Source organism: Aedes aegypti, chromosome 3, assembly GCF_002204515.2.
Source record: "Aedes aegypti strain LVP_AGWG chromosome 3, AaegL5.0 Primary Assembly, whole genome shotgun sequence".
NCBI classification, from domain to species: domain Eukaryota; kingdom Metazoa; phylum Arthropoda; class Insecta; order Diptera; family Culicidae; genus Aedes; species Aedes aegypti.
This window is the reverse complement of record NC_035109.1, coordinates 320,805,894-320,830,598: the sequence shown is the minus strand read 5'-3', so window position 1 is coordinate 320,830,598 and position 24,705 is coordinate 320,805,894. Positions and strand designations below refer to the sequence as shown.

Below are 24,705 nucleotides of genomic sequence, written 5' to 3'. Positions count from 1 at the left end.
TTCGAGACGTGGAATCCCAGCCCATATACACTCGGATAATGGAAAAAAAAATTAAGGAGCCAAAAGGGAAGTGCGAACACCGTTAGATTTTTTTCAATTCGTATTTCCATACGAACCTATGCAAATATTATCGCAGGTAATTTAAATTCCTCCTCTTCAAATTTTCTTCTAAGAGTAACCGTACGAATTATTTCAATTCAAATGGAAATATCCATGCTTTATGTCGCTGTAGGTAATTCAATTCCGTTCCTTCATCAACGGAAAATCCCATAAGAAAATCAACAGAAAATGTACTTACTTCTAATAACATGTTTCTGATTTTTTAAATGAACAATTGAATAAAATGATTGATGCAATGTTTAAACCACTACTATGACTAAGGCAGTGCAAGATGGTGTAAAAATTATCAATGAAATTGTTATTGGATTACGTTTCTCTAATGATCCAAATATTTTTTTGAATATTTTGTATTGGAATGTTCGTTTCTCAAATGGTAAAAACGACGAGTTGTTTATTTTCTAACAACTAATAACATACATATAGCAGTCATTACTGAAACTATTTTGGATTTGTTTTGCGTCTATCGCCTGGATGAAGCATGTGGTAGTGTTGTTATCGTCATTCATAGGCGTATAAAACTTCAACTTTTTTCCTCATTTGAAACCAAATCATTTGAAACTTTGGGTGTACTTTCATAGCTGTCTATTTGCCTTCTCAATGCATTGGGCAGCAAGTTAATTTGCTTCAGACTGACTTGCGGACTTTGTTTCGCGTTAAGAAATTTTTATCATTGGTGAATTTAAAGCTAAACATCGCTCATGTAACAATTCACAAAACAATTCCAACGGAAGAATTTTATTTGATAATTTTGTTTCTTAATTGAAAAACAAAAAACGTTTTTTATTTATGTAGTTTTTTGCAGATCCATACAATTTTCATAGCAGGATCTCGAATACGTTGAAATTGCCTTCTCCTCACTTTTCTAACATGAATCAAAAGTTTAAGGTGATACATCTCGGAATCCAAACATGGCAGGTACCATGGCCGGCTTGTGCCCATACTCACGAATCTGCTAAAATAATGCACGTACAAAGTCAATCTTCTTATTTTAAGCTTTCTGCTAGTGTACAAAGCTAAAATAGAAATTGCACTGTAGTTTGATGCCTCTTTCGCGAGATTTGTGCCTTCAAAGTTTTGGTACATTATTGAATTTTGATTCCAAGCTGTTTCACCTTAAGATCATCTTCGGTTTTCCAATGCCTTTTGCTTCATCAATGTAATTTGTTAAAGTTTCATGAGTTTGTCCAAGTTCTGTTTACAAAGAAATGTTACCATCAAGATTAGTATCGATTTAAGTTTTATATGCGTTCTACTCGGCTTTCAGATAATTGAAAGTGGAGCTAATAAGGCTGAGAATCGCTTCATGGGATATTTGAAACGCAACAGGAACGTGATCAAAATCGAAGTCAGCGTCAGTTGGCTACAAAGGTGACTAGAGTCAGTTAGGACTAAATCAATCGTAGAAGGGTTTCCAGTAGAAGAAAACCAAGTATGGGCTTCGTCGCCATGCGGTTAGTGTTATCAAGCATTTAGCCGCAACGAGTCAAGGGGTGTGGGTTCAATTACCGCTTCAGTCCGGAAAACTTTTCGTCAGGATGGTTTTTCAACTGTGCCATTGGGCATTGCATGCTAGTCCGCTGTCTAGTGCGGTGCTTCCTTCAAAGGACAAAGCGTCCACTGTAAGCTAAACGTGTCGGTTTTTTTTTGTAAAAAGTAGGGTAAATCAGGGTATTGAATTGAGAAATATTCTAAAGTGCACTCATCAAATACAATTCTGCCGTTGTGATTGCTTTGTGCATTATTCTATGAGCAATATTTTGCATTAAAACCTCCAATGACAAATTTGTTTGACTAATTTCGAGTCAATTTCCACAGGTCAATTTGAAACAAATTAATTTGCTGACCAGTGTATTGAAGAAGAAAATAGGCAGCTATGAAAGTATACCAAGCTGTGTTTCAACAGAAACAACCAAGATTTCAAAAACTTTGGTTTCAAATTACGAAAAAAGTCGATGTTTTATACGCCTATGGATGATGACAGCAATTCCATCACATGCTTCATCCAGTCGATCATTACGATAAACAAAACAGTCTGGATCTCTTTTGAGTTTGGATCCAGTGTTAAAAAAAAAAGTTTTAGTAATAACTACTACATGTAATAGTGTTCCGAAAATTGAACAGCGTGTCCTCTTTTCTTCTGATAAAAACTGTCTTGGAAGCACCGTGGCAGCCAGTCACATCGAAGCGAAGCAGGGAGGCATACATTTTTCATCCAAATTTCCCACTTTTATTGCACTTTCACACGAAAGTCAAAGCCGGCGCGAACGACGTTAATTTATCAATGAAGGCTACCAACCAACAGACAACCGAACGTAACAATAATGACAATCGCAAGGACCTACACCACCACCACCGAATGTGCCGCCGCGCCGTGAAACGGAAAACGGCTTTCGGGTGGAACACAAATCCATCTGGCACACGAAGCCAGTTGCACCTTCTCCAGTCCCATCCGCAGTCAGTGGAGCGCTAGCGCTCCCCAGATTGAAAAGTAAAAATAATAAAACAGACAAAACAAGCCGCGGATTGACTGCCGCATATGGGGGTGGTGAAGGGGGACTGGGAAAACTTCCGCCCCACAATCAGTAGACAAACGCTCAGCGGGAAAGTAATATCGTGCGGTATAAGGAAGACACGCAAATGTGATACAATGATGCCCGCCGACACGGAATGGTAATCGATTCCAGTTTTGGTCGTGTAGGCTTTTAACGGTGTGGCTTGGACAGAGTGCTTCCCAATTACGTCTTCTTTCGTTTAGTCACTTAACTTAAATCGATTATTCTCTCAACACAAAATTTCTCGGGATTCTCTCTCTTTCCCACCAATATTGTCAAGAATAAAGAGAGCTGCACCTACCCAATGGGGGTAGTTTGGCCCAATAAGCCAAATTTGGGTAAATGTATTATTCTCAAGCTTGGGTTGAACGAACTCAATTTTGTGTTGAATCAAACCAAATTTAAGTGCATTATTCTTACGGCTTCAAAGGCAAAGAACCTAATGGAGGCCTTGGAAGTTTTGCCAAATTTGGATTATTGGGCTCAACTACGGATTTGCGTTGAAACAACTCAGATTAGAGTAGATCCACGTAGCCGTGTAGCCCAGGCTCTTTGATTCATGTGAGAGAGCAAAGAGTGCCGCCTATCGTGGTCAGCTGTTTCGAATTTGGGGGATTTAGGCAGGAGATCTTGAACTCCATTAGGGGAATCAAGGTTTCCTTCCAAATCGCAAAGAAAGGAGACTGTCGCGTTTTGCCGGAAACTCTTAAAGATCGCGAACTTCTTCTCAAACATCTTGATGAGAAGAAGCACATTTTTTACTTATGACGACAAAACTGAACGCTTGTTCAAGGTCGTCTTGAAATGTCTCTCAAGTGACTATAAGTCACCTGAAGATATCAAAAATTGAATAAATGATTTACTTGGATTTTCCCCAGTCCAAGTAATCATTACGAAAAAGAGAACCCAATCTGGCATTGTTCGGAAAGGGCTTTCTCAAGAATATTATTTAGTTCACTTTAACAAAAAAATCTAAATAATAATTAAGCTTAAGAAAAAGCAAGACTTATGTTCGATGTACGTGTGACATGGGAACATTTCCAGAAACCTGGTGGAAATTTCCAGAACCCCACTCAATGCCGTCGATGCCAAAATAGGGGTCCAGGAACAAAACATTGTCGCATGGATGCTAAATGCATAATTTGCGGAGGTTCTTCTCACGCTAAGGACGTCTGTCCTGTGAAGGAAGATATCGATAAATTCATATGCGCAAATTGCGGGAGCAATCATAAGTCAATTTTTTGGACTTGACCTTCGCGAAGGAGAGTCTTCGAGGCTCGTGCCAGGCAGATGAACAGTAATATCCGTGGCAATAACGGTCGTTTCCGCAATTTGCCTGGTAGAGTATCGAACAATGCTCATTTTTCAGTTAACGATCGCTTGATCATGAATCATACCCATGAAGAAGATCATTATCATGCTCATTCACAAACTAATTTTAATCCGTCGGGTAGACGTTCGAATCTTTCAATTTCGAATGTATCTACATACGGTAAATCCTTTGCCGATATCGTAGCAGGTAATTTGAACTCCTTTCCTATTCGTACTATGAGTACCCATTCTACTTGTTCGAAATCAAATGAAAAAAACCCTACCGCCACAGGTAATTCCTACTCCGCTTCTTCGTCTACCGAAAGTTCTAATGGGAAATCATCAGATAATGTATCCACTTCAAGTGATATGTCTGCCTCTCATTTTAATTTTCTAACTGAACAATTGAATCTAATGATTGATGCAATGTTCAAAGCCACCACTATTACTGAAGCAGTCCAAGTTGGTGTAAAATTTACAAATCAAATTGTTATTGGATTACGTTTTTTCTAATGGATCCTAAAAATAATTTAAATATTTTAAATTGGAATGCTCGTTCTCTGAATGGTAAAGAGGACGAGCTGTTTAATTTTCTTACAGCTAATAGCGTGCATATAGCAGTTATTACTGAAACGTATTTGAAACCTAGATCTAAACTCAAAAGAGATCCTAACTTTTCTGTTTATCGTAATGATCGACTTGATAGGGCATGTGGGGGAGTTGCAATCATCATTCATAGGTGTATAAAACATCAATTGTTTTCGTCATTCTCAACTATATTTTTGAAAATTTAGGTGTTTCTGTTGAAACACAGTTTGGTAAATATACTTTCATAGCTGCCTATTTGCCTTTTCAATGCTCTGGACAGCAAGTTAATTTGCTCCAAACTGACTTGCGAAAATTGACTCGCAATAAGTCAAATTTTTTTGATATTGGTGACTTTAATGCCAAACATCGGTCATGGAATAATTCTCAAAGTAATTCCAACGGCAGAATTTTATTTGATGAGTGCTCTTCAGGATATTTATCAATTCAATACCCTGATAGCCCTACATGTTTTTCCTCTTTTAGAAATTTATCTACAATTGACTTGCTCTTAATTGACTCTAGTCATCTTTGTAGCCAATTAGTTACTCATGCTGATTTTGATTCGGATCATGTCCCTTTTACATTCCAAATATCCCATGAAGCGATTCTCAATCCTATTACTTTCAATTATTTTCGAGCCAACTATATATATTCCATATGAAACGTATGTTAACTCTAATCTTGATATTAACATTTCTTTAGAAACTAAACTTGATATTGACAATGCTCTTGGAATTTTAACAAATTCCATTGTTGATGCCAGGAGTATTGCAATTCCAAAATGTGAAGTAAAATTTGAATCCGTGATTATAGACGATGATCTTAAACTCTTGATCCGTCCTAAAAACGTGAGGAAACGGCAATTTCAACACACTCGCGATCCTGCTATGAAAATTATATGGCAGGATTTGCAGAAAGAAATCAAGAAATGTTTTTCACAATTAAGAAACAAAACTTTTGAAAATAAAATTTCTCAATTGGACCCTGGCTCTGAGCCCTATAGGAAATTATCTAAAATTTTGAAAAAAAAAACCTCAGAAGCCAATACTGGCATTGAAAGAGGAAAACAAATTATTACTAACTAATTGCGAAAAAGCTCAAAAACTTGCTACGCAGTTTGAAAGCGCACACAATTTTAATTTTGGACTTTCTAGTCCAATTGAAAATCAAGTTAGTCAAGACTTCGAAAATATTCTCAATCAAGAGAACGTTTTCGAAAATTCCTGGCAGACTGATTTGGAAGAGACTTTGAGAACTATTATTAAAAAAATCAAAAACATGAAAGCTCCTGGCGATGATGGAATTTTTTACATCCTCATCAAGAAACTTCCAGGAAGTAGCTTATCATTCTTAGTTGATATATTGAACAAATGTTTTCAATTAGCATATTTTCCTGATGAATGGAAAAATGCTAATGTTGTACCAATTTTAAAACCAGACAAAAATCCTGCAGAAGCTTCTAGTTATCGTCCAATCAGTTTGCTTTCTCCACCAGTAAACTTTTTGAAAAGGTCATTTTGAACAGAATGATGGCCCACATCAACGAAAATTCAATTTTTGCCAATGAACAGTTCGGATTCCGCCATGGACATTCGACCACTCATCAACTTTTACGTGTAACAAATTTGTTCCGTTCCAACAAATCTGAAGGCTATTCTACTGGTCTTGCTCTTCTAGACATAGAAAAAGCATTCGACAGTGTTTGGCACGAAGGTTTGATCGTGAAATTCAAAAACTTTAATTTTGCAACATACATTGTTAGAATAATTCAAATTTATCTGTCAAATCGTACACTTCAGGTAAATTATCAGAACTCCAGATCTGATAGACTTCCTGTAAGAGCTGGTGTTCCTCAAGGCAGCATTTGGGGATCAATATTATACAATATTTTCATATCTAACTTACCTGAGTTATCTCAGGGATGTCAAAAATCTTTGTTTGCGGATGAGGCAGGCCTCTCCGCCAAAGAACGAAGCATGTGTGTCATCTGTAGTCGATTGCAAAAAAGTTTGGATATTTATTCTTCATACTTGCAAAAGTAGAATAATTCTACTAACGCTTCCAAAACGCATCTTACCGTTTTCCCACATAAATCTAAAGATCTTTATTTGAAACCTTCAATTTTTCTTTGTGACACAGTGTTAGCCTGTGTGATTCCCTACCAGCATGGAATACTAACAGATAATGACGAATGTTTACTACACCTGGCCTAAGTGGTTGAAGGGGATTGGCTCGTTTATAACGCTTGTGCCAAATTGCAGAGAGTTGTTCTACATGGGACGACCGCGCTCCATTACAATAATGATAACTTTACGATTGTTTCCAACATGCTTTCCTCCGCGTGCCACAATATGTTAGTGAAGTGAACTCCATGACCGACTAGTGGTTAAATATAGACCAACCAGACCCGTGCATGTTTGCTATCAACCATCTGCGATCAGGAATTAGAGAAAATATTTGTCATTCCACGTTGCTACTGAGGGGGACATACGAACACGATTGTTGTAAATAAAATCCTGACTACATGTTTACACCGCACAATACAGGTCCGGTTCCAATATAAAGCCCCGGTTCATTGGAACTAGAGAACCGCACGCGCGGTAATGAATCTCCGGAAGGCACGCAAGGAATTTTGTCGCCATTTATTTTCCCGGTATGGTCAATTTTCTCCTAGTGGCACGGTGAACGACGCTACTTACTGGCCTTAGTATGGATAAAAGTGATTTCCGGTAACCGTGGAATTGATCGTGCTGACTTAATTTGCCCTACGGCAATGAGAACACATAAATTTGTTCTTTCTTTGGTGATCTACGACAAAATTAGATATGTTCCATTATTTTTTTTATCTTACCATGACAAAGCTCAAATTAATTATTACCCAAACATTGTTTCCATAAAAAGCGATGTAACAAGCGTTTTCACAAGACAAATAGATGTTTATCTTCAAAAACCAGTTTAAAATAATTAAGTTGTAGTTCATTATCATGTCAATTAAGTGATTATATAGTCCATCAACAAACGAACATCAATATTCTGGGCTCAGGAAAGTAACAGCATTTAAGAGTCCTTTTGCAAGTAGAATGAGAACGCATGATCCGTTCTTAATCATCCAATTGAAAATATCAAACATATCAATTTGGTAAAACTATCTCATATATGGGTATACATTAGAGCTAAGCTTGATTGATCATCAATTGGATGCTTTGAAAATGAAAATAAAACTTCAAGAATAGCATAATTTTTGTTTTGCTAAGCAATAAATTAAACAAAAATCAGATTGAAACAACTGGACTGCAATTTTGAGAAGTTAGGGAAAAAGAGTCTTCATATGATAGTATCTTTCAGTTTAAGTATGATCATCAGTCAATTGAGTTTCTAGTTTGTTTCCATCAAATGAGTTTATCAATTTCTCTCTGATGTTTTTATGATATAAAGTAGCAGCTTACAAATCGGAAAACATTGTTTGAGCTAATTTTGTAAAAATGGATGAAATTTTACATTGATTTTGTATTATATACAAATTGTATAGGAGCTCTTAAGGAGATCCAAAATAAGGGATTGCCTCGAAAGGGCCCAAGCAAACGAGTCGGTTTGGTGTTTCGTGTTTTTTTTTTCGATTTGTACGCGAATTGCCGGGCAGTGCCTCGAAAGTGCCCGAGCAAACGAGTCGGTTTGGACCTTTCCCCTCATTTTGCGCGCGATTTGCCGGGATTGCGGTACGAAGCACCAAGCGCTCGAGTTCGTTTTTTGAGTTTTTGATGGAAGCGGTTTTTTTAAATAAATATATAAAAAAATGTCCCGAAGACGATCTTTATGCTTCATTCGAAAGATTTAAGTTGCTACTCCGAGGGACATTAAATCTATGTAAAAATCAACTATTTTGTTCAAAATTTCTTGTATCATTCCCGAACGTCCACTACTGGAGCACTAGCGCAACTATTGGAACATGTACCAATAGTGGTTCAAGCCTGGGAGGGAGAAACCAATACAAAATATCTGTACGTCATAGTGAGCCGAGATTCCGCTGTCACGAACTGTCACTGTGAGCCCAGATCTCAAACATTGGACTAACATGACAAAAGCGCGTAACTGATTAAAACACATTTTCGTATTTCTTCAAAAGTGATAAAAATCGAATGAAAATCAATTCATGCACATACCGCAAGTAATGTCACGTGAGCACCATTTAATCCGATTGAACACAAAGCTTTGAAAAACGCATCGTTCTACTTTTTCCAATGAAAATGAATATTTAGTGCATAGAAAACTGTGGCCCTTTTTTCATGTTTGTCAGGAAAGATCGAAGGTGCACAACAAAAGGAAACTATCGATTTTCTCGAAGCCTGCCTTGATTGTTGTTGGCAAGCTGGAGTTATCTTGCAGTTCAAAATAACGTTGTCTTATATTTCGTGTGTAGTATCGGTGCCTCTCTCCCAGGTTCAAGCGATTTTATGGTCAGAAAATAACGTTATCACTCTATTTATATTTTTCCAATATGGCAGAGGTTTAAATCTTTCTGTTGCCGCCAAAAGATCTCTGTTAAGACTTTTCGTTATTATGTTATGATGTTTTATAGCTTAGGTAGTCCACTAATGGCACTGGCACCCTACGTCCAATTCTCGATAAACAAAAAAATACGTCGACCGTTATTAATTATATTTTTGCTGAGCAGCCAAATACAATATTTTCTGAAGGGTCAGCATTAAAGCAGCCGTATATCGGGCCAAACCCTGCATTTTGGTAGCATTCAAGGCACATATACGATTTGTTAGCATTAAATGACCTGCAATAATGACGCATATACTGCTAGATAAATGCTTTTTTTAGTTCTTATTGGTCTCCTGAGTATGTTAAGTTAGGGTTTATAGAGGGAGGGGAGGTTTGAGATTTAATACGCCCCATACAATTTGTTTATTGTTTCCATAAAAAAAATCTTATCATGGGGGAGGGGGGTTGAAAAATCCAAAAAATTGCCTTACATAATAAATGGACCGCCCCTAATCACAAACTAAATCTGTTGAATACGATACATATCGTTTACCTACCTCTGTTATATGAGCATCCACAAATGGCGAAACATTTTTAACTATTTGGTCTTCACAAAAATTTGATTCAAATAACTCTCCACAAAGGTCTCACTGATGCCTACAAAGATGTCTCCCCAAATATTTTCATAAAAATTTTACAGTTGTCTCCAAATTGTATCCATAGAGGTAACCACACAAAGTGGTCTTCACAGAAGTTTCCTCAGAGATTGCCACAGAGGTTACAGGAGAACTCCAACCAATATAACAGAAAGTTGTTTTATGATGAAGAATAGCCGTTATCCAGCTAAACTTCATGAGTCTACTGAACAACTTTCAATAAATATATAATTTCACAAAGACTACTTCTTCAAAGCTTTCTACATATACATATCGACACAGATTCTAAAACTAGAAGATTTTTTTGAAAGCTTGTGAAAAAATGGTGCAAAATATCGAGGAACAAAGAAGTTATCGCGATTTGAATATTTTTGAATGTAAAAAATGAAGCTAACGGTAGAGAAGTTAATAATACATATTTCAGGAAGCTTTTTCATTCATTTCAACTACATGAACATTAGTGAAGCAAGTTTTGAAATCTCCACTCCCCTATGCTTAAACAATTTTTAATATGGTAAATAGCATGCTCCCGAAGTTTGAAATGATTCTGAAGAAATATAACTGTGCACACGCCATTTGAAGTTCACATGGAGATTACTAAGGAAAACGCCAACCTTTTGCGTTCAGCCTTTCATCTCTTCATCATAATATTTTAAGGAAAAGTGAAACAACTCTTCTCATGTGAAATCTTTTCAGATGAATATATTCGTGAAGTTTAACCGAATGGCGGGAGTTATTTGTCATCCAAGGGTTTTCTATAAGTTTCTTACAACACTCTATGAAATTAATTGATTTGAACTATGTTCTTCCTAGATTTAAATTGGTAAAAGTAACGTTAGTTATTTTTTTTTTTGTAGAAAATTAATGTTAAAGTCGTCGTTTTAGTGAAATATACTGAAAACTGCTTCATGAATTTTGCCATTATTTTATCGAAGATTTTAATCAGTAGTAAAAGAAACTATAATTTGAGTATTTTGTACTTCCTCATTCTCTCAATTGAAGGTTCTGTTCAGAAGTTTCGAAAATATGTAAAACAGTTCCTTCTGCAGATCAAATGTCTTTACAAAGAATACTTCCAGATTTTCTCTAGAAATGTCTTAAGAATTTTACCAAAATAGTTTCTTCCATTATGAATAAGTAGAACTTGTTCACGTAATTCAGTCAGAAATTTCTCCGCTGGTCAATCCTGCAAGATTTTTATCAAAAATATCTTCAGAATGTATTTTAGATGCCTTAGCATTGACAATGATCTTACTAGATACTTGATGACCAACAATTCCTTGCTATTGCGTTGAACCTATGCCGAATAAAAATGCCTTTTCCCTTAGACCCGGTCCTGGGCCAATCGCTTCCAGGCGCACTGAACACTGATACTAACACTAACACTAACCTTAAATCCTCTTCAACTGCAAAAAGCAAACTGGTGCGCCATTTGGCTGCATATTAAATGTACGTATGTACATTTGTACTGTCCATAACTGCATATTTGTAACATTCGACAAAAGTAGGCACTGAGTAAATGTGATACCAAGTTTGCATTTTATCGCAGTATGGGAGAAAACTAAAATTTCAAAAAATCACTAAGAATCCAAAAGTGCTTATTTGAGGCTGAAATTTTGTACAGCTCATATCGCATATTTGGTAAATAGTCAGAAAATAATTCTGATACAAATTTCGTTGCTACTGCATTATGAGGCTCATGTATAATCTCAATGTGACTGTTATGCGGTTACAATTGCCAATGTGACAAAACAACTTGGTATTTATTTTTTTTTCGAACTTTCTAGAATGATCTCACAGATTTCAGTAAGTTGATCGGAAGTATTTGTCATTTGATGACTCTCCCCGGTATTAACTCGAAATTTTGAAAAATGTCGAATGTGACAAACATGCAGTTATGGGCAGTGTACTCTCGTTTTTCACCTCGTGGGTCACATTATTATCGCAAGTCACTAGTGTTCGAAGGTACACAACTTCTCCAACTAGCTAAAACGTATCACCTCACCTTACTAGCAACATCACCTATGGGCCCACGTTGTCTACCAGCGAACATATACTTCATCTTTGTGGTATTTATAATGGTCTCCCATTTAAAAGGCACGTATGTCTTTTTCACGGCTAGGCGATCAATCCCAATTATGTCGATAGTGTCCGCAAAACCTAGAAGCAAATAAGAACTTCTACGCCTACGTGTCCCATGTTCTATGTAAAACGCGGGGCAACTATGCGTAAAACATCAAGCCATTCCTATCCACATGGACGTGGACTATACTCGAGGAGAATTTGCAAGCTCTTGGCGTTTTCGAATGCCGAGTACTATGGACGATCTTCGGCGGCATGCAGGAGAATGGTGTGTGGTGGCGAAGAATGAACCACCAGCTCGCCCACAACTCTACGGCGAACCCAGTATCCTGAAGGTGGCTAAAGCAGGAAGGATACGCTGGGCAGGGCATGTTGCAAGAATGCCGGAAAACAGCCCTGTGAAGATGGCGTTCGTCATGAATCCGGTCGGAACAAGAAGGCATAGGGCACAGCGAGCTAGGTGGATTGACCAGGTGCACCAGTACCTGGAGAGCGTGGATCGTTGTCGAGGATGTAGAGAAGCGGCCATGAACCGAGTGAATTGGCGATATTTGATCGAGCTAATTGATGTAAGACCAAATAAATAAATAATAATCATATCTACGTAAGCTCTCCTTATTGCGCCCTCTATAATGAATAGTAGATTCGAAAATGCATCGCCCTGCTTCAAACCGTCCAACTTTACGCAACCCGTGTAGGTACTTGATTTCGATCCCCCTAACGTTGCACGAATAAGTCCAATTCGCTTCATCGGAAAACCATGTTCTATCATTGTTTGCCATAATTCATTTATTTCCACCGAATCGTAGACCGCCTTGAAATCAATGAAGTGATGATTGGTCTGCAAGTTCTGCTCCCAGAAATTATCGAGAGCTTGTCGCAGGATCTGACGTCGATCGGCCCTCAAGAAAACCAGCTTGATGTTCACAGGCGAAAAACTCTACAAGCGATCTCAATCTGTTGACCATTAATTTTGTATACCGATTAGAGTAACGTTGTTCCTCAGTAATTGCCGCACTGCAATCTGCAATGGTCCTTTTTAACAGCCTCGGAATTGACGGAATTGAATACGTAGAACAAATCTGCCAATAAGAGTGTGATCACATCAAACTCTCTCACCAATTTTATTGTGAACTGCCCCAGGAATTCTGCGAGAATTTATATTGGGCAAAACGCCAGAAAATACATAAGTTTTGTTTTCATGAATTTAGTATTATAAGTTTGTTTTTACAAAAAACTAAATATCTCAGAAAAGAAAGATTGCATGCGCAAGTAACATTTCTATACTCGTTAGATCCTTCCTACGACAGTGGTTTCTTGTCTTAGACCAATGTAGGTCAACTCGGGATAATACGCCCCACTTTGTTTTCAAGGGATTGAGGTTTCTTTTACACGTAAACATGATTACAATTAACAACTACCGAAAAACTAAACATAACATATAATTTGCAATTGAATTGAATGGACAAATTGACGTGAAATTTGCGAAAAAGTTACACGTCTTCTCGGTGAGAATCGAACTCACGACTCCCTGTTCCCTAAATAGGGCGCGATACCCCTACGCCACGGAAGACTCATGGACGTGTAACTTTTTCACAAATTTCACATCAATTTGTCCATTTAATCCAATTGCAAATTATATGTAATGTTTAGTTTTTCGGTAGTTGTTAAACTTCTACTCGGCTGGTTAGCCGTAAACCACGATCATAATTAATTAAACAAATGATTACAATTCTTTAATATCCGCGAAAAAAAAGATTTTGTGCACATATGTTCTTTGAGAAATATAAATGGCGGTGGTACATTTTTCATACAGACGTTTCGCATAAGGACGTTTTACATACGGACGTTTGGCATAATGAACATTTGGCATAATCAGAATTATACGCCTTCTTTAAAATGCTACCTGTTCTTGTATGAAACTGCTTTATGCGAAATGTCCATTATGCCAAACGTCCGTATGCGAAACGTCTTTATGCGAAATGGGTCACTCCCAATATAAATAACCAATCAACACTTCAAAAATGTCAAAAATCAGTTTTTTCTTTCTTAACATTTTGCATCTAAAAAGCAAGCCAAGTATTTCTTACAAAAAAAAATACCGGAAGACGGCCGCTAATGATTAATGGACCATTTAAGGCTTAAAAGCAGGCATTACAATCGCATCTGATCACTTTGATCATCTTCGGATGGTGAAAGATATTACCTATCAGCAATCCAAGAGCGCTTTAATATGATTCCATCTCTCTATCAGATGATGATCTTGAAGCTTGTTTTGTAACATATGGGTATATTTCTGTTTTAAATTTGATTACACTACTATGCTGTTATGGCTATTGTCCGGACATTTTACTCAGTTGAGATCCCCTAAACTTAAAATTGCTGTTTGCATTTGACGTGTAAATCCAGTCTTATTGAGCTTCAACCGCGGTAACACAAAGTTACCAAAGGATACTTAGCAACCATGATTCATATCACCGCCAACCAAGCAAAGAAAATCAATCTTTGACTTCGCCTTCTTTGTTAAAAATTTTACCGCATTTGGAGTTTCCGCATTTGATATTTGCATTTCAAACGCACACAGCAATAAAAAAAAGTGTAGTCAGTTGAGATGTCTGGTATTATTAAATGCTACATGGAGGTCATTTTCTTTTGCTTTCAATGCTAAATGCTGAATAAGTTAGATCCGTTGATGAACCGCTGAGTTTGAAAAATTATGAAAAATAGTGCTGAAACTGACTGAACTTTGATTGAATTCTGATTTTAAATAATTATTATTATTATTGTCTTTATTAGAGAGACTTTCAGCCCTTGGCTGGTTCGTCTCTGAATAAAAAGATGAATCTATAAGATTCATCTTAAAAAATGTTTACAGAGTTATATATCACAGTCTAATGTAAGTATACAATAATCGATTATTCGTGTTGTAATTTAATTCCGTGTAAGGTTTCATCGTTGTTCCGTCCTGAGACGAGACTCGCGAAGACGGTCTTCTTTTTCTATGATTGCTGAGTTTTTTTTCTTATTCCACTTTGTGTTTATACCAATTATGCGCATGCTGTTCAAATCCTCAAATGAACCTCTCAGCAAAAAATGATTGAGTTTGCATAACATCGAATCATAAATAACAGTTTAAGTGAAATTTCATGCCAGCAAACGTAGCAGACATTAGAAATAATTAATCTTCTGCTTAGATTTATCAGCAACTTTGGAAAAACCTGCTCCGCCGACTAAGGTTTTTAATAATAGTTTACTTTGAACACAATACTTTTCACTTTTTCAGCCATAAAAACGGTGGGCTGCATTTGACGTTTCGTGAGAGGGGAATCTGGGCTGCATATGACGTTGATATTTTTCCTCTTCGCGAGTCTCTCTCAGGTTCCGTCTCGTTCAGTGTGTCATTGTATCGGTTCATTGGTTTACATCTAGGTGGCGGTAATCACGACAAAGCGATAGCGAATAGTGTTCTCACATCGGCCGCGAGATGGCAGGTGGCTCGCAATGTTGGTTGTCCGTTGCTAGGGAGAACTGTCAAAATAAAACTAGGAAAATATTATTATTTACATCGATGCAGATAGAAAAGACAGGGAAATTTTTTATTTCAAAACTAAATGGTTTTAGTTGAAACATTATTTGCTTTCAAAAGCAAACGATTAACAGGTGAGTTGTTATTTATCAATAATTGGATTTCAGCTTTCGTTTCAGGTCCGACTTCATCATTGAGCTGGTGTTTTAGATGTTTTTGAAGAGGTCAGCCTCTTTGAGAAATCCAAACAGTGACTTTTCAGCTGCACTGTCATTTCTCAGTGCATCGCGAATGCATCCTATATTGTGTGTATGTCTGAAGGCTTCATACTTTGGGCATTCTGATATATAGTGTTCAACTGAGTTTGGAATGTTGCAAGTGTCACAGAGAATTTTGAACCGGGGAGCACTACCCATGTTATGCGATAATCGCGTATGGCCCGTCCGAAGCCTCGAAAGTATTACTTGTTCTTTTCGGCTCTTTCGATCAATCCACTTATTAGTTTCACCTTTAATTTTGCGGCTAAAAAGAGATGTTTCCCGATTCCATCGATTGCTCCATGCTAGATGAACTGTATTTTTCACCCAAGCCTTAATATCCTGTCCAGGGGATTCCTTGGTGAGTAAAACACTAGTTCGACCCCGGTTTGCTAAACAATCTGCTCTCTCATTTCCACGGACCCCGCGATGTCCTGGAACCCATGTGAAAACAGTTTCATCATGCCTATATTGTGCAGCTACGTGAATGGCCTGGATCCAAGGGTGCTTAGGACTTTGTGACGTCAAGGCTTCTAGGACGCTGGCCGAATCTGATACTATTAGGAGAGGTTTGTTGGTTGGTCGTTTTGTTGCCTGGAAAATAGCAGCTGCTTCAGCTGAAAAAACCGAACAAATGTTTCTTAGCTTGTACGATTCTGTAAACTCGTCACTGAAGATACCAATTCCCACTCCATTATCACATTTAGAGCCATCAGTATATCTAATTACGAAGTTGTTGAACTTGGTGCTAATCCTTTGTACGAAAGCTGATTTAATCTTGTCCTGATTGCATCCCGCAGTGAATCTACGCTTGAAGTAATGGTCGACTTTAAGATTGGGAGACTGCCAGCTCCTAGATCCACACCAGTGAAGCCCGCTCACCGGTGGGAGCGTAACGCTGGCCACAATTTGAAGGATGCGGTTGGCCTCACGAATTGTGAAAGCTACCGATCCATCGTCTCTTGTTTTTTCGGCGAAACTGACCGCTTTACAACCAATTTCCACGGCTATACAGTACTCCAGGGGAAGTACACCAGCTTCGATGCAAGCGGAGAGGGCCGGTGTTGACGGAAGGAGACCCGAGATTGCCCTTATTGCTCCATGGTATATTGGTCCCATTTTTTGGATCAATTCTTCCGAAGCTATGCAAGTCAGTTCTAGACCATAAAAAATTCTGCTATTTAAGATGGCTTTCGCTACTCGGAGGCGAGAAGACCGGTCACTTTTGGTGCGGTTTCGCGAAATAGTCTTCAGTAGATTCAACCGTGCTTTGCAACTAGTGTGCAAATGACTGAAATGTTCCTTAAAGTTCAGTTTTTGGTCTAGAGTGATGCCGAGTATTCTAAGGGATTTTTTACTAGGAATGTCTATTTTGTTAATGGTGATGGGTTTCGGAGAAGGGCGGTGTTTGTGGCGACATAAATGCATTCTGAAACTTTTCTCCGCAGAGATATCAAAACCTACAGACACTGCCCATCTTGTTACAGCGTTAACTGCGGCCTGGAGTTTTCGATGGATGAATTTGGGTTTTTTTCCAGTCACCACGATGACAATATCATCAGCATATACGAAAATGTATATGCCTTTGGGGAGGCATTCGAATACTCCGTTTATGGCAACTAAAAACAAGGTGACAGCAATTACTGACCCCTGGGGTACTCCTGTTTCTTCTCGGACAACTTGTGACCGATGGTTTCCGATCTGAACCTGAAAGGATCTATTGGACAAGTAATTTTTTATAAAAAACAGCATATGTCCGGTAACTCCCCAGTTAGCTAACTGATTTAGGACTCTAGGTGTCCATGTCCTGTTGTATGCTTTGGATAAATCTAAAGCAGCAATTTCGACATGTTCTCCTTGGCTAACGGCGTCATCAAGAACTTGTCCTAGGGTAGCAAAATAGGTCCCAGTGCCCTGGCCCGGGCGAAATGCGTGCTGTCGTTGGTCTAATTTATTGTTTCCTTCCAGGTATTGGACCAATCTTCTGTTGGCCATTTTCTCCATCACTTTAGCAGCGCAGCTTGTTAAAGCGATGGGACGAAAATTTTTTGGATCGGTAGAATTTCCCCCCGGTTTAGGTATAGGTATCACTAAGCTGTGATTCCATTCTTTTGGTAATGTATTAGCATTCCATTCTTTGTTAATAAGTTCTAGTAAAGTATGTTTTCCACGAATCGATAGGTTTTTCAGCATGGGATACCCTATCTCATCTGGCCCTGCCGATTTTCCTTTACATTTGTTCAACGCAAATTTCAGCTCCATTAGAGTGAAAGGTTGATTAAATTCTTGTCCTTTGTCAGGTGGAACCGAAAAGCCTTGGATTGCCTTCTCTGGTGAGGGGTGTTTTTTCAAAAAGGAATCTGGATAGCTACGCAATGAGGACAACTCCGCAAAATGGTCTGCTAGTGCATTGGCTATTGTGGATGGGTTTCGAGTGGTAACATTCCCAATTTTTAGGGCTATTCCATTGACCCTTCGTTTTCCTTGTAAGGCGTTGAATCTGGCCCAAAGCTCAGAGGAGGATTGTTGATCATTTATACTATCGAGGAACCTAGTCCATGACTGTTCTTTGGCATCCCTGATTATTTGCCGACAAGCATTACGTTTTTCGCGGTAGATCTGGTAAGCCTCTTCTCGCTTAGGGTGCCCTGGAGGAAAACGTTTGGCGGCTCGCAGTGCCTTCCGTCGGGATTTGACAGATTGCTTCGTGTCCTCCGACCACCAATGCAGGGCACGGCGTCCTGGTGTTGAGCTTGTTTTTGGTATGAAAGGTGGGGCTGAATCCGTGATCATTTTGGAGAAGTCTGATATCGAATCAGGTGGTGATTGGTCAAGCGCTGCGTCGATGCTGGTTTGGAAACCCAACCAATTTGCTCGATCGAATATCCATCGAGGACGCCGGGATGTTGCTGGAGTACTGTCATTTAGCTCTAGGGTTATGGGGACATGGTCGCTTCCGAGAGGGTCTGTGCTAGCTGTCCAAAGGAAACGAGGAACAATATGTGCAGAGACTAGTGATACATCTATTGAGGACTCAACCTGTCCTTTGATAAAAGTTACCGATCCATCGTTTAGAATGGTGAGTCCGTTCTCATTGGCAAAGTCAGCCAGAATCGAACCACGGAGATTGTTTTTGGGGCTTCCCCAAGAATGATGGTGACCATTACAGTCACCAAGGAGTATAACAGGGTCTGGTAGTTTTTTTATGATTTCTGTCAACTGACTGTGTAAGTTTGGTATCTTTCCGTTTGGTATATAGAAGGAAGCGATTGAAACAGGGAATGGCCAAGACAAGCGGATGGCAACGATAGGGAGATCAGTATCTAGCGGAATTACCGAATATGGAAGCTCGGCAAGAACACCAACTGCTACAGAGTGGTACAGGTTTGATTTGACTTTAGCGATCCATTTGTATTTTTTACCTAGTGTGTTGTCCATTGTTAAGGCGGTGACCTTATGGATTTCTTGTAGAGCTAATATGGCAGGTTGTTTATTCCGTACGAGAAGTTCTAGATCTGGGAGATTATTAAAGAAACCATTCAAATTCCATTGCAGAGCAAACGTTTTTTGTCTATTCAGACTAGTGTTTGCAAGGGGTGATTGAGTTGAAGAATGATTACATTCGTTAGTAGAACACGGAAAAGACTTGTTAAGGGATTGGGGCTGTTCGCCATTCGTTACAAAGTTAGGTGAAATATAACTTACTTGATCGTGTAGTGTCAAACCTGAATGAGACTCCATGGTATGCGAGACCAAATTGGTAGATTCCAATGCAGCATGTACCGAGCTAGTATAAGAAGGGTATTTCGTACTATTTGACAGACGGGATGGTCCTGGATCTATGATTGTAGTGTTTCCGTAACGAGCTTTGTGTAGCAAATCGTATAATTCACTATTTGTTGCTTCTAATCCGAGAGGAGGAAAGTAGGCGGCTGGATGTAATATGGTTGATCGTGTTACTCTGTGATGAGTTCTGCTTGAATTTATTTTTGGTAAAATTTTAAGTCTTTCACTGGTCGAAAGGGGACCAGTCTCGACGAACTTGCTTGGTTGTTCAGTCATCTCCCTGATCTGATCGTACGCATCTGTTATGTTGGAATCGAAAATAGTATGGTGTCTGATAACGGATCTAATTGTCAGGTTTTGTAGGGAGGACTGAACAAAGTGATCTGATTGATTGAATTCTATTTTTTACTCTTTTTTCCTGTCTTGCGGTTGTTGGTGTTACGCTTGGCCTTGGGAGAAAGGGTTTGGGAGTCGCTGCTATGATAAGATTTGGGATGATTTCGTTTTGCTGTGTTTGATGAACGGGTATTTACTGAGGCCTCCGTGATTCCGGACCCTCCTGAATGAGCTGTACTCATGCTTGCGTCTGACGCTCCGTCATCATGTTCCTCTTTCTGTCGCTTTTCCTTTTTAGAGAAGCTCCCTTTGCTTTGAGCTTTTCCAGTGAGCCATGCTGCACACTGACTTGTCGTTTCCGGATAGGTTATTTCTTGTTCGGTGTTTGGCGTGACGGTGGAGCAATTGTAGAATGAAGCGTCTAAGGCAACCGGTGTCTCTGGTATGGATACTGCGGAATTACTGTAATGAATTTCAGAACCTGTTTTTGCTGATCGAAGTTTCGCAATCTCTTCGTCCTTTACTGCTAATGTTTCCTCAAGCCTCAAGACAGTTTGTGAGAGTTCAGATACTCTACGGACGAGTTCCTCTATAGTTCCGTGTTTCTGAACGGTATCAAATCTGTCTGCGACACTACGGTTTTGAAGACTTTTTTCCATTTCAGCAATACGTTGGTCTTTGTGTTTAGCGTCAGCTTGTAGTCGCTTAACCGTGGCAACCAAATCATCTACTTCCTTGTCTCTGCTATTGTTAACAACCCCGGCATACGAAAGATTACTAGTGTTGATACCATGGCGAGTCTCGAATTTTTTCCGGGCTTGGGGGTAGGAAACTCCCAGGTCCACACGAATATGCTGTATTTCCACTTCTTTCACGTATGCGGGGCATTTACGGCTAGAAACCGCATGGTCGTCTACTTGGCAAATCTTGCAGAACTGAGCATTTGTGCAAGGTGGACGTTCCTTGTTTGTATTCGTTGTTCCTTCTCGTGTGTCAACGGCTGCAGCAACTTCATCGTCGGGATGTACCTTACTACATTTACCGCAAACTCGGAACGGCTGTGGGCAGCGCTTCCCCGTATGCCCGTAATCCCAACACCGGAAACATAACATGGGTGATGGATAATAATTTCTTGTCCTGCAACGAGACCAGCCGAAATCTATATGCGGTGGGATCACTGTACCAGCAATGGTAAGGATCATAGTGGGAGTGTTTTCCCACGTGCCAGCAGAGGTTTTTCGCATGATGCGTCGAATGTCCTTTACACCTTGGTTTTTCAGTTGAGCACGAAGGTAGTCGTCAGAGAGTCCAACCGAATCGTAGTTTGATACTACGCATTTGGATTGGTTAAGTTGCGGGTGTTCCAAGATTTGGATGGCCGTACCGTCGTTTAACTGATCCATTTTGATGAGACGCTTGAACTGACTTTGGCTTCTTACCTTGAGAACATAGGAGAGCCCTTTGTTCTCTTTGTAGGCTCCAACAATGGGTCCTCCAATACACTTCTCGACGGATAGTCGTAAGAGAAATGGATCATTCGGAAGTGAACCATTGATAGCCTGCATCCTCAGAATTTGTAGTGGTCCAGAAGATCCATCACGATCCATGTAGTCGGGTAGGCGCCGTCCGGTGTACTCACCGTTGAACAAATTCGTCGGGTTCCCTTGTCCACCTCCGGGTCCACCTGGATCCCCAAAATGGGGCGAGAATCCGTCCGCCAGCGCCATGCTGACGAGACGGGTTGGGTTTTTCTTTAAAACTTCAGATTACTCTTTTGATACTGGCACCTGCTCAAAGATCACGATAACTTTTTCAACTTAAATGGATTTAGGTCTGTGTCACTTCTGTCGCCACGTGATTGGGCCCCACTATAGCAGCACGACTGTTAAACACGCGGAAAAAAGAGAACAATGCGGATCAGCCGAAACAATAGGCAGAGATCAAGATTGAAAAAGCACTGGAGCGAATGGGAGAACACGTCTGCACTGGACGAGTATAAACTGCCAACTGTTTAAATAATTCTAATGAGCCATTTGCAAAATGAAACATTTTGCAAAGTCGGGATTTATCCACCTACAAGGTGTGGTTGGAACAAAATAGTATGTATTACAGAAACAAATCCTCGGTGGAAAATTGTATTACAGAACAATTAGTAACTCTGAAACTTATGCCACCGTACCTGCTAGATGAATATTGGTTGGGCCAGAAGATTCATCAGGATCCTCTCCAACAAGAAATGCGTGCAGTTTCTTGGGAAAATATCACTTTTTTATCTAGTTTAGTTTTTAATAACTTGTGACGTGATTTACAGACAAATTTTATCTGCTAAGATGCAAGTAAGAAGGGCAAAGCAATGAGAGAATCATTTTATTACGAATGTATCACGAAGGAAACTTTTATTTCATTTTATATGAAAGATTTTAATTTACATAATCCAGACTCTTCTTCTTCTTGGCATTTACGTTCCCACTGGGACAGAGCCTGCTTCTCAGCTCAGTGTTCTTATGAGTACTGCCACAGTTCACGCGACTACGAAACAAAAAGAGATTCCACAAAACACTCACACCAACGGAAAACCTCGTAAGGAACTGTCATCGTGTGCGTGAAAAAAAAAGTAAAAAATATCTCTCCTTGTTTTTCTCACAGAAAACCGAAGAAAACATCAGCAGCTTCGTAGCGGAATTTGGGGCAAGTGTGCCACCTTAAGCAAATTGTTCTCTAACTTTGCCTAGCTTATAAAATGCTTATAAAATCCACCAATTTAGCCTCATTATGTTAGTTTTACATCTTTTCAGAACCACTGTGCCATTTAAAAAGAAAATAATTTTAAAAAGTGTTAGTTTTGGAGCTTCTTAAATATCATCCAAAATAACCTATTTTTCGAAACTATGGGGCAAGTGTGCCACCCATATGGGGCAAGACGGCCACCGAATGAACATTGCATGTAATTCTACTTGTAATTAATTTTTCTTTATTTCCTATTAATATTACTTACAAAGCAGACGCTAATCGATAATTTAAAAAAATAATTTTAAGTTTACCGTAATAAGGGGATGCTTTATAACAAGGTTCAAAGCATGCGTAACTCCCTATTACTCAATTCGAATAACTAAAATGATTATTTTTGTCTCCATTCAGTACAATTAAGTAGGGTATCCGTCTTATTATGGAGGACTTAAGTACGGTGATGAAATTAAAATCGTATTGCAGTGTCCAAAATCTAAATATTATAGTATTTTGCTTTGTTGAGTGTTAACACTATCATTTATCTGGAGTATAGTTAAGTTAAAAAGTATTTTTTGGAATCATACCTACATTTTTTGTCATAGCTCTTTCTCTTTCCTATTATTGCGGTATTGTGTCCTATTATTGCGGTAGTGCCGTCCTATTATTGCGGTATACCAAAAATCATAGATTTTATTACATTCAATATACATTCAATACCACACAATGTGCGAGCATTGAAATTATGCTCCCTCTATGCTAATGACACTGCACGGTACTGTCATTTTGTGTGACTTTGGACATATCTATGAGAAAAACTAATTCATTACTTTATGTCACGATTCGAAAACAAATCAACAGGATCGAATGATTTTCTGCCGGTTTCGACTCCTCTTTCGTCGTAGGTGGACATTGTTAAAGTGAATAGACAAGGTTCTTCCATCTGAGACCACTAGTCGCTGTATAAGAAATGAATTTGTTGACTTAAGTATAACCTACAATTTTGATGCTTTTAAAAATATTTTCCACTAGCAACACATTTTTAAAGGATTGCTTCTTTGCGATCATCTTATGTCTTAGTTTTTCAACGTATTTTTGGCATGTGTTCCGATTTTCAGTCAGTTTACGTGATTTTTTGGTAAAACATTGTGTTTATTTGCAAAATATTTGTAAATAAGAGGAACTACAGGGTAAAAATAAACATAAACCTATACTTGTTTTTAATTATGAATCGTGGTTTACGGCCAACCAGCCGAGTGGAAGTTTAACAACTACCGAAAAGCTAAACATTACATATAATTTGTAATTGGATTAGATGGACAAATTGATGTGAAGATTTGCGAAAAAGTTACACGTCTTCTCAGTGAGAATCGAACTCACGACTCCCCGATCTCTAGTTGGGGCGCGTTACCACTACGCCATGAGAGGACTCATGAACGCAGAAGTTAACCTGAATTCGATTTCAGCTCAATAATCACGTGGTCCTCTTTCGCAAAGTGCACCTCTTTCGGAAGAATTAGATGCCCATCCAAACACAACGCTATCTATATATATCCAATGCCTAGCCCAAGAGAGCATTGTTTTTTAGGTATAGGAATAGCACACTACACTAGCCACCAACTGCGCAAATTACAAATTATATGTAATGTTTAGCTTTGCGGTAGTTGTTAAACTTCCACTCGGCTGGTTAGCCGTAAACCACGATTCATAATTAAAAACAAGTATTTGTCGAGCAACGGACTCATGTTCCGTAACCGGTCGTTTGAGAACGTCGCGACCCATTGGAAGCCCACACAATAGAAACCTCAGCCAGCGCAGTTGCTGGCTAGTGTAGTGTGCTATTCCTATACCTTAAAAACAATGCGCTCTCGGGCTAGGCATTGGATATATATAAATAGCGTTGTGTTTGGATGGGCATCTAATTCTTCCGAAAGAGGTGCACTTTGCGAAAAAGGACCACGTGATTATTGAGCTGAAATATTAAGTAAGGCTATTCTTGGGGTGACCTTATTCAAATGATAAAAAAAATTTATTCTGAAAAATATTTGCTGCACGCAAAACGTTATTATAATATGAATTCTTAACACAAGCTGTAATTCATGTTTGCTGCGCATGTTGCATCGTAAATGCCATTTTCGTCTTTCTTCTGACGTTGCACCTCTACTGGGTTAGATTCTGCTTTTTAGCTTAATGTACTTATGAGCATTTTCACATTTATCAACTATGAGATTAATTTACAATTGACTATTTTTGCATATCGTAAGGTAGAGTACCAATAG

The 24,705-nt window shown here is 38.8% G+C and overlaps 1 protein-coding gene and 1 long non-coding RNA gene across 2 annotated transcripts in view; both read left to right on the top strand.

Moving 5' to 3' along the window:
* Positions 1–24,705, top strand: part of LOC5571969 (potassium voltage-gated channel subfamily KQT member 2) — a 494,691-nt gene that overhangs the window by 454,471 nt on the left and 15,515 nt on the right. The gene's annotated exons all lie outside the window — the stretch shown is intronic.
* On the top strand, positions 14,610–21,705 carry LOC110677888. The gene is made up of 3 exons (XR_002501259.1): positions 14,610–14,754; positions 15,176–15,457; positions 21,534–21,705. It is a non-coding gene; the product is annotated as an uncharacterized LOC110677888 (long non-coding RNA).